General features: G+C 35.6%; 1 pseudogene; it reads left to right on the forward strand.

The window, feature by feature from the left end:
- Positions 1-2777: 2777 nt before the first annotated feature.
- On the forward strand, positions 2778-9806 carry LOC138385811 (large ribosomal subunit protein uL18m pseudogene; annotated as a pseudogene).
- The last annotated feature ends 1170 nt before the right edge of the window (positions 9807-10976 follow it).

Genomic DNA, 10976 nt, shown 5'->3' on the forward strand with positions numbered 1-10976 from the left:
CAAAGTTGTTGATTCTTAATGAGAATTTTCAGTGTTTCATTAATGCATCTTTCTCTTCTTGACAATCCCTCCGCTGTCCACATACAGTCACCCAACACTTTCCCTGTAAAAAATATAGAAGAAAATTTGTATACATTCATGAAACTTATTTTTTTGCTCATGTTCAAGTCCTCAGTCCTTTCTACTTTTTGATCACTGATAGTCTTTGGGTTTGGTTTTGTTTTGCACCTGCTCATGTCACTAGGTTTGGGGGATTTTAAGATCTGGCTTAATGCTACCACTTTAAATAGCCTGAGAGATGTGGAGATGATTAAGGAGCAGAATTTCAACCTCGCATCAAAAGGGGACATACATCTTCCTCCTTTTTTTTTTCTCATTTTAATCTTAAGTTCTTAATTTTCTGATCATTGATGTAAAAATCATTTATGCTTGCACTGCAACCAACATAAATCATTAACACACAAAGAATAGTAAACAGCCTGTAATCAATATCACTTTCTTCTATGAGACACAGTGGAAATGAAAGGATACAGTTTATCCTTGATTAGGAATTTCACAAACATTTAGCCTGGGCCTCATCTCTTCACAGTAATTACTTTGCTCCAACCACACAGGTCTCCTTTATGTTTTTAGGACCTATTATGGTCCTTTCTTCCTCAAGAACTTTGTCCATCTTGTTCTTTTTCATCACTCACGTCTCAGCCTGATGCCATCTCCTCAGAAAGTCATTTCCTACACCTAACCCAAGGACATTGCCTTCTGACAGTCACTTTCTAATATTTCATCTGCCTAATTTTGTTCACAATATGAATCACGTTCTGAAACTATCTTACTTATTATTTACTTGCACGCTTGTTTATTGTCAGCCATCCCTTCTCTGCCCCAAAGTCAAATCTATGTCCCATGACTGCAAAGGCTTGTTTGATTTGTTCACCTCCATATTCCCAGTGCCTGAAGCAGTGCCTGGGCTATAGTTTGCTGACTGCTAGTGTAGGTCATGTGTTCTCAACTTTGGTGTCAAAGCACACTTGGTTGTTGATTCAAGTGCAAGTGTTCACTTAAAAAACTACATTAATAAAGAGCCAAAGATAAAATTCGATTTACTTTAAAATGTAGACACAATTAAAATAAAATTAAGAGAAAATTCCAGATTTTTCTCCATAGTATTATGACTCTCATTCACTCTGAAGCTTCAGTGAGAAGAGGAATATTGGCATTAACAATAATATGTATTAGTGGAAGGACATTTTTTATATCATCTTTAGCGTATAGCAGTGATTCTCACACTTGGTGTGGAACAGAATCACCAGGGATTGCTGGAATGCACCCACAGAATACTGATCCAGGAAGTCTAAGGTGTGCCTGAGAATTTGGGCCCCAGTTCCAGATGATGCTCATGCTAGTGGGGTAGAGACTAGAGAAGTAAAGAGAAGAGTCTACCAACAGAGGTGCATGTTAAGATGCAATGAGCTGAGGGGATAGAGGTGAGAAATAAAGGACTATACGTGGTGTGGTCTGTGGAAATGGTAAGTAGAACACAAAGGAGAGGGAATTATCCATAATCGTAGCATAAAGAGAAATTAAAGACCAACTGAGTATACAGATAAGGAAAAATAGGAGCCATATAACTAATGTTGTTATCTGAGGAAACTAGGTGAGTGATAAATCCATTAATTGAAATAAGGTATTTGAGGAGCAGATTTAAAGGTAAGATTATAAATTCTCATCTGAATATGCTGTTTACATTGACTACATCAATCCAAGTGGGACTATCTAGGAGGCCTTTGGAAACATGAGTGGAGCTCAGGAGTAAGATCTGGGACCAAGTTATATACTTTTAATAGTAATCAGCATATGTGTAGACATTCAAGCCGTGGGAAAAAAGATGAAATAGCCTTTGGGGATGTGTAGAACAAGAAGAGAACAAATTCTCAGGAATTCTATACTATGCCAGCCTAACTGAATGTCCTTCTGTAAAAGAAGTGCTAGACTGGATGATCATGCAAATTTGGTAGTTGATGTGTAGAAGCACTTGATTAAATATCACAGTTAGCAATATATTTTCTGGTATTTTAGTGGATAAAATGAGCCATACACATTGACAATGTATAGGGTTAAACCTAGTTTTATTAGGTCATTAAATATCAAATGTTAGATTTTGAATCAAAAGTTTAGTTTATTATGTCTCAAACAAGAGGCAGTACAATTAATCAAAGCATGCACCTAAACTATTGACACAGTTTTGCTTAATGGTAGCTTGTTTATGCCAGCAATGAAGAAGCCTGGAGAGTGAGTGGTGATGAAATCAAGAAAGGCATTTTCCACAGCTTGTTGAGAATTGAGTATTTTTCCTTGCAAGAAGTGGTCCAAAGCGTGGAAGAGGTGGTAGTCAGTTGATGTTAGGTCTGGTGAATATTATGGATGACACAGAGTTTCCAAGTCCAGCCTCTGCAGTTTGAGCAGTGTTGTTTGTGCAACATGTGATCGAGTGTTATCTTGCAAGAGGATTGGCCTGTGTATACTGACCAATCTCGGCTGCTTAATCACAAGCATCCTCATCATTTCATCTAATTGGTTGCAGTAGACATCCACTTTTATCAACTGACTAGGTTTCACGAAGCTGTAGTGGATAATACCAGACACCATTAGCTCTTTTTGATGAATAATCAGTTTTGGACTGTGTTTTGACACTTCATATTTATCCAACTACTGTGCCAGATGCTTGCAATTGTCAAAAAGAATCCAGTTTTCATCACTTGTAACAATAAGGTGTAGAAATGGTTCGTCTTTATGTCGTGACAGCAAAGAAAGGCAAGCTTCGAGATGATTTCTTTTCTGACACTCGTTTAAGTCATGAGGTACCCATCTATCCAGCTTCTTTACCTTGCCCATTTGTTTCAAATGGTCCAATATTGTTGGAATAGTGACGTCAAACCCTGCTGCTAATTCACGCATAGGTTGAGATGGATTCACTTCCACTACAGCTTTCAGCTCATCACTACTCACTCACCTTGGTCTCAGGTCACTCAAATGTGCCTCATTTTCAAGATTAAAATCACCAAAACAGAACTTCTCAAACCAGCAGCATATTGTGTGTTCATTAGCCACATCCTTCCCAAACACTTCATTGATATTTCGAGCTGTCTGCGCTACATTGGTTCCACAATGGAACTCATATTTAAAACTAACACAAATTTTTGACTTATCCATGGTTTCACAAAATTGCTATAAGAAAAAATTTGAAAGATAATCATGAGCCAAACCATGCGTTTTCAAGACTATGAACCTCCACAATAAACATAAAACAAGAAATGTCAAAGTGAAATGTCAGAGATATCAACTGTCAAGCTTAATACTTAAGGAAATTGGGCATTTCATGCTTAATAACCTAAATATAAATGTAGAATAGCATGTATAATAATGTACCATCAATCTCTTCCCTTAGTTTCATCCCATCAATAGATATGCAGCATGAATTAATGCTTTTGACATAAAACTGGAGGAAATGTGTTGAATTAGAAAATATTTATACTAAGATGAAATGAAAGGATAAATCTTACCAGATTAATTTTTTAAAAAACTAATAGTTCTTGCATTTTATTTGAAAAAAAATGCCAAAAAAATAGATAGAAAAGAAGGAAGAAAGAAAGAATCAATGGAATTAACAAGTATTAAACACCAAGATGGGGAACATAATTTAAAAGTTTAGGTAATTTAATCAAGTGTAAATGATCCAAACTTTACAATTAAAAATCAGAGAACTTCAGTCTGGATTAAAACAATTCAAGACTGAACCCTATGCTGTCTGTATGATAAGTTGAAAACAAAAGGATAGAAAAAGATATGGTATACACATTAAAATAGTAGATTTAAGTATAAAATTATTATCAAAAATAAAGACATTCTATAGTGATAAAAAGGGAAGTTCACCAGAAAAATATAATAATCTTAAATGTTTACATTATCTAATAAGAAAGCCTCAATATATATACAGTAAAAACTATCCAAATCAAAGGAAGAAATAGAAAAATCTACAATTAAACTTAATGGTTTTAATTCCTCTTGTTCAGTAAGTAGTAGAACAGTTGGACAAACAATTCAGTAAGTAGATATATTTGAACTGCACAATCAGCTTGGACTAATTGACATTTAAAGAATCTCTTCTTTAAAAAGCAAAAGCTTTAAGCTTTTGGGTGAAAGGCAGCAAACCTCCAAGAAGTTCTTCCACATTTATCATTCTTCCAGGCATAACAGAAATTGGTATTGGGGTATGTGTCATCTTTGGGACCCATGCATCTTTTGTAGCTCACTTCCTACTGAGGTTTATTTTAAGACTTGCCAAAAAATAACAGAATTTTTAGATAAGGCTAGTGTTCTTTGACAAGTTAATTTCCTCAAAACCTTATTAGGTTTCTGATTTATTTACTTCTAGTCAATTTCATGTATGAGTAACCACAGCAAACATTCTTTTTGAAATAATTCTTAGATAGTCTTTATTTCCTTGCTTTCTGGCTCTGTTATACAGCTCAACTTAACAGTAGCTTAGATACCTTGAGGAGATCAGGCCTGAATAGGGCATATTACAAATCTGATCACTGTATTGAAATAAGAAATCTCATCTTGTCTTTGCCAATAAAACAGTATTTTAAATTCTATCTCCTGCTATTTAGGAACTAGAAGCTGTCAATTTTTCCAATCCTGCAAGTTTCAAATATCTGTCTTCCCTTTATCCTTGAATGTCTGCTTGTAAACTGTCTTTCTCTTCTCTTTCTAATGTGTTGCCAAACAGATCCGATAACAACCAACACATATTAAAATGATCTTTTTCAATCTTTTTGCCCAGCTTAGTAATCATTTGTCTTCTAAGTTATTTCAGCAAGAGATTTGCCAAGTATTTTGCATACGAACGACAGAAATCAAGAGCTATTCATCTTGTTTTGTGCGTTGTAATCCTCCATTCAATCCCTGGGCCAATGTAGCATATTAAAAATCTTTTTTTCAATGACTTTCCAATTTTAGTATCAATTTATGTATTAATATCTATGTATCCTATCCCAGGCAACAGAGGGAGACCCTGTCTCAAAAAAAAAAAAAAATCTATGTATTAACACTGATTAGGTAATATCAATTTATAATAATCAATTATAATATAGTTACAGGTAATAAATACTAATTAATTAATTAACATATTAATATTATTTTATGTATTCATTTAAGTAGTAATAAGGATGAATCATGGTGGCTACTAAAACAAACAATATAGAATCTCAGTAAACTATAAACAATTAAAGTTAGTGTCTGTGTGTGTGTCTGTGTGTGTGTGTTTACGTGTGTTTGTGCATGTGTATTTACTGACCAGAATCCAACATTGGGCAGCAGGGGAAGGTAACGGATTCTAATTTACAGATAAATTCTGGGACAAGGCTCCTATGCTGTGGTTCCATTATATTCAACATATAGCTTCAATATCACACTTGTATGATTTAGCTAGCAGAAGGGAGGGAAAGAATAAAGGTACACACAGTCTTAACTACATGCTTCTGTTATATCATATTGGTAAGAACTAGTTACCACGGTACTTTATGTAATAGTAGAGTCTGGAAAACAGAAAGCACAATACTTATTTTAACAGAAAAATTGATACAGGAATTGGTTAAATGGATACTGAAAAACTGAACAGACATGAAGAAAATGTGGTGGTGGACGAGAAAGAGAAACATGTAGGAGATAGCTCTGATTTGTACTGTTATCTCTGAAAAGACAGATTTTGGAGAACTGAAAGAACTAAAACTGGATCCATCTGCTACTTGAACCTATTACTGTTGCCAGGTTGAAGCTATTTGCTATTTGTTGCTAACAAGAACCATAAGCCAACTGAGAAGAAGCTCATCTCTTCTTTCTCCATCTAGTTCCCCTACTCACACAGAGTAGCAGGAAGCCAGTTTACAGGAAGAAATCTGTGTAGATTCCCAGCCCCAGCATCACAGAAATGACTGTAAAAGATGGGTGGATTTTGAGTTGAGTGATAATAGCTTAATAAATGGTACAGTATTTTCTGACCTGTTACTTGTATAGGTGTCCCCACATCTTGCCCTAGTTCTAATAACTGAGAACTAATTATAGCAATTAACATTATTACATGAAGCATGGTAATTTACAAATCAATTGTCTCTCCAATGAAGGTCTTTGGCTGCAAATCCCTACTTGGTAACATGATTAGGACTGCAGTTAAATTAGAAAGAGGCCCTTGTCTTGATTTTGCCAGCATATATGTTACCCACTTCCATCTGCAAGCACCAGGAATGGATTTTATGTTGTAGAAACTGATTCTGCTGATTGATTTCCCCAGTGATGACTGTTGGCTTGAAAAACAAATACGTGTGATTAATCATCATCATCTCATTCAAGATACCATCTTCTGCTGCTTGACTTGAATTCAGCTCATCTCAAAAGTTGGTTTTATCCAAATGTAATCATCCAGCTCCAATTTCTAGTTCACTCCTTAACAATGTAGTTGCTGAAGAAGTTCCATATCCAAGATAATTATATTTCCCAACTATTGACAAAGGATATAATTTCTGCTTAACAGGTGTTCCATTTATTTAATGCTATTAAACAAACTACTTCCAAATAACAACACTTTTATTAATTCACATGATTTATGGTTCAGGAATTTGGGTGGGGCTCAAATGAATAATTCTTCTGCTCTATGTGGGTCATTGGGGTCAGTCACTCAATGCTGTTTAACTGATGGTTGGGTTTGTCAGGAGGGTACAGGATGGCTTCAGCCATATGGCTGTTATCATCAAGGCTGATCTCAGGCCCCTCCTTATCAATGGATTTTTAAGGACTTTTTAATAGTATCTCTGCAGCAGGTTAATAGGATATTTATATGTTGGTTCAGGTCTCAAAAAAAAAAAAAAAAAAGAAAGAAAGATAAAGAACTAAAACTGCCAGTTCTTAACATGCTAGACTCTGAACTGGCATAGAGTCACTTCTGCAATAAGTAACAGAAAGGAAATATTCTGCATGTTGCCTACACCTTCCATGAGAGATAATTTTGTAGAAGAGCCTTCTTGCCTCATACCTAAGCATGCAGACAGAATTAATCAGATTCACAAGTGCTGATGAAAGGGCTAATGAGGTTTTCCTGAGAAAGTCAGAATTATCAAAAGAAAAAAAAAAGAAACTAGGCTAAAAGCATGAATTTCTGCTTTTCTGATACTTTCATGTCAAACTGCAGGAAAAATAAGAAATATTGCCCATGTGCTCAGACAATTTCTCAAACAGTGGTCTAAAATTATATCTTAATTTCAAGATTGAGAAGTTGAGCACAGCCATACGTGAAACTCCACATGGCTACAATGCAGGGAAGAGGCTCTGCGGTTCAGCCATATGTTTAAATTTTGTGCCTTTCCCTCAATGCAGAGAAACTGGGACTTTCAAACAATTATATACTCATGATTTAATTTGGGCTGTAAATTTTTTTAAAAGTTTTTTTATTTTTAATTATTATGGGTACATGTGAGGTTTTGATACAGGCATACAATGCAAATTATCAAATCAGGGTACTTGAGGTATCCATCACCTCAGGCATTTAACATTTCTTTGTGTTAGAAACATTCAAATTGCACTCTTTGAGTTATTTTAAAGTATACCCTAACTTATTGTTGATTATAGTCACTTTGTTGTGCTATCAAATATCGTTCATTCTATCTGACTATATTTAAGACAAATCTAGCAGTTCTCATTCATATGTGGGAGCTAATATTAAAAACAATTGATCTCATGGAGACAGACAGTAGAACGATAGTTGCTAGAGTCTGAGAAGGGTATGGAGGAGCTGGGGACAAAGTGGGCTGCAAAAGCTTGTCTTGTACTTTGTATCAGAAGTGTATTCACCACCCACCCTTTAACTTGCAACATTTTTAATAAACCTTCCCAATGTATACCCTTCCTTCCTTTTAGAAGCTTGTTATTATCATTATTATTACTTTGCTTTACTAAGAGGTGGGAAAGAAGTCTTCATTATGTAAAATGTGATATATAAATCTATGTGGAGTGCTTCTAAAAGTAGAATGTCTGCCAAATTCTCTAGCGGCTTTACCAGTGTATAATTAAGTACTCATTTAAACCATAGTTTATGTTTGTGTGAAGGGAGGGTGTGGAACTCAGAAATAGAAGTTGTTGTGCTTTTTTCTGTATTTTTAAGTTACATGTTAGATTCTGTTTTTGACAACTATGACTCTTAAAGTAACAAAACTAGATTTTCGGTACCAGTAATATGGTGGCCTGGAGGACCAGAGAAACTCTCTTGAGGCACGGTAAAATCCTAAATAGAATGTAATATTCAGTGTGAAATAAGACAACCTCCACAGGCTAGAGATGGAGACAAAAAGCAAATTTAGCACAATACCAAGGACTGATGATGGTGTATTTCTAATTTTCTCTGATGGCCTGGAGTTGAATTTTTAAGTCTATGCTTTTGTGGTAGAATAGAGATAAAGCCTGGGACCCATGCAATGCAGGTCGATGTGATACAAGGCTCCAATATTAGGACCGCATTTATGAAAGCCAACACTGTCAGTGAACTGATGGAAAAATATCACAGAGGGAAATAAACAAGACAGCTGGGTATCTTATCCTTGGCTTTGGGTGAAGGGTAAAAGAAAGAAACGTAGAAATATAATCGTTGTTTATGCTTGTGTTAATATGTGCATGTGGACATGCATGCACACACAAACATATACACAATTACTTTGAGAATTGCTAAACAAAATCCTGATCTTATATAGGTTAGAGACAAGTTTAAATACCTGTGTGATTAAAACCTGCTCAAAGACAATAAATTTAGTTTAAGGGCAGAAGAGAATAAAAATATTCTCTGGAGAAGCATAATTTAACCCCAAGATTAAAAGATCTTTCGCAGACAGGGTTTAAATAAGGGTGATTTCATGCTAGCAACAACACAACAAAGGAGTACATTTAAAATGTCCAATATACAACAAAATAAACCACTCTGAAAGGATATTACGGTAAAATGAAAAGTGAGATCAATAATAACATAAAGACAGCAGATCCTGAATTTATCAGATAGAGAGTATTTCATTTAAACATATTATTAATAGCATGACTATTTAAAGATTACATGATACGGATGAAGCCAGAAAAAATAACTATGTTCTCAGTTAACATGGCTGGGGCGGCAGCCGCCGAGGCGCCCGTGAGAAACAGGAGGCAAGGCTGTGCCCGAGATCGTCTCAGCGGTGGCGCTTCGGTCGCAGTTCTGGGAGTTGCTGTCGCTTTGCAGGAACCCAGAATGTAGTTCGCAGCCCTCTCAACCAGTCCCAGGCCGACAGTGAAACCCGAAGTGGACCCTCAGGACAATGAAGCTGTTGCCCCAGAGTTCACCAGCCGGAACCCCCGGAATCTGGAGCTCTTAGCTGTAGCCAGGAAAGAGCGGGTCGGGGGACAGTGTGGCCCTCCCGTGAGTTCTGGCACAGGTTGCGAGTTCTAAGGACTCAGCATCATAGAGAAGCGCTCGTTGAGCATCGAAATGGCCAGGTGGTGGTTTCAGCATCCACTCGTGAATGGGCTACTAAAAAGCACCTTTACGGGACCAGACATGCGGTGGCTTGTGAGAGTATGGGACCAGTGCTGGCACAGAGATGCTCACGGGCAGGAATCAGCCTCACGGTCCACCGACCAGCCCCTCGGGAGGCAGCCTCCGAATCCGTGAAACGACTACCCAGTGCCATGACAGAAGGTGGTGTGGTTCTACGGGACCTCGGAGAATCTATGAATAAGATCGAAGCATTCATTGTTCTGAATGTGATGAAACTGTCAGCTGCTACAGCCACGAAAAGAACATCTGGAAGAACAAGCAGCTTGGAAGTTTATAGCAATAATGTCACGATGGAATAGTATTTGTAGTTAAGGTCATACCCCTTCCCCTTGTGTGTGTGTATTTTTTTAAATCAAGGGCTAAATTATTTCCGTCTCTTGGACGAGAGAGAAGTATCTAAGAAAAGCAGTCACCAATTATAATTAACTTTGAAAGATAAATTAGAAGTTGTTTATCAGTTATAAAATAAAGTCATATTATGGACTCCTAAAAAAATAAATAAATAAAATAACTATCAAATTAACAGACATATATGGAAAAGACCAGAATAGAGCTTCTAAAAATTATATGCTCATATATACACATAATTTAATCTTAATTATATATGCATAATATACATATCTATAACTGGAAAATCAATGAACAATTTAGATAGGGTATTAGATACAGTAAAAGAGAATAACAAAGTGATGATATATCTGATACTGCAGCAAACTGCTAACAGATTAAAAAAATATATTAAAATATATTTTAAATCTTTTATTTCTCTCAATAAAATGCTGTGTGTGTTTGCAGGGGTCTTATTAGATTTATTACTAGATATTTAATTATTGTTATGCTATGTCAAATTATGCCTTTTAAGCTTATTTTATGATCATTATTTCAATATGATATAATTAGAAATTGTGTATTGACATTGTGTTCCATAAAATTGCCAAATTCAGTTATTCATTATAACAATATATCTAAGGATTTTTTACTATGTAAAAGAAATCTTTGTAGTTAGTGACAATCTTCTTTCTTTCTTTCCAATCCACTTATCTTTTAATTATTCTTGCTTCATTGTACTGGCACCAATTTTAGTTTGGTGATGAACAGAACATTAAAAAGAATGTTTTTGTAAATTATTCATAGATACTCTATATCAGGTAAAGGAAGTACTCGCTCTTATTTCTGGTTTTCTGAGGTTTTTTTTTTCTTTCTTATAAATTGCCAGTAAATTGTATCAAATGCTCATTTTTTATCTATGCAATAATCATATTATTTTGCATCTATGTTCATGAGGGACATTGGTCTCTCTTTATCCACTTTTCTGTATCCTCTGCAGGTTTTGAGTATCAGAGTTCTGCTG

This window comes from Eulemur rufifrons, chromosome 7 (assembly GCF_041146395.1).
Source record: "Eulemur rufifrons isolate Redbay chromosome 7, OSU_ERuf_1, whole genome shotgun sequence".
Classification (NCBI taxonomy): domain Eukaryota; kingdom Metazoa; phylum Chordata; class Mammalia; order Primates; family Lemuridae; genus Eulemur; species Eulemur rufifrons.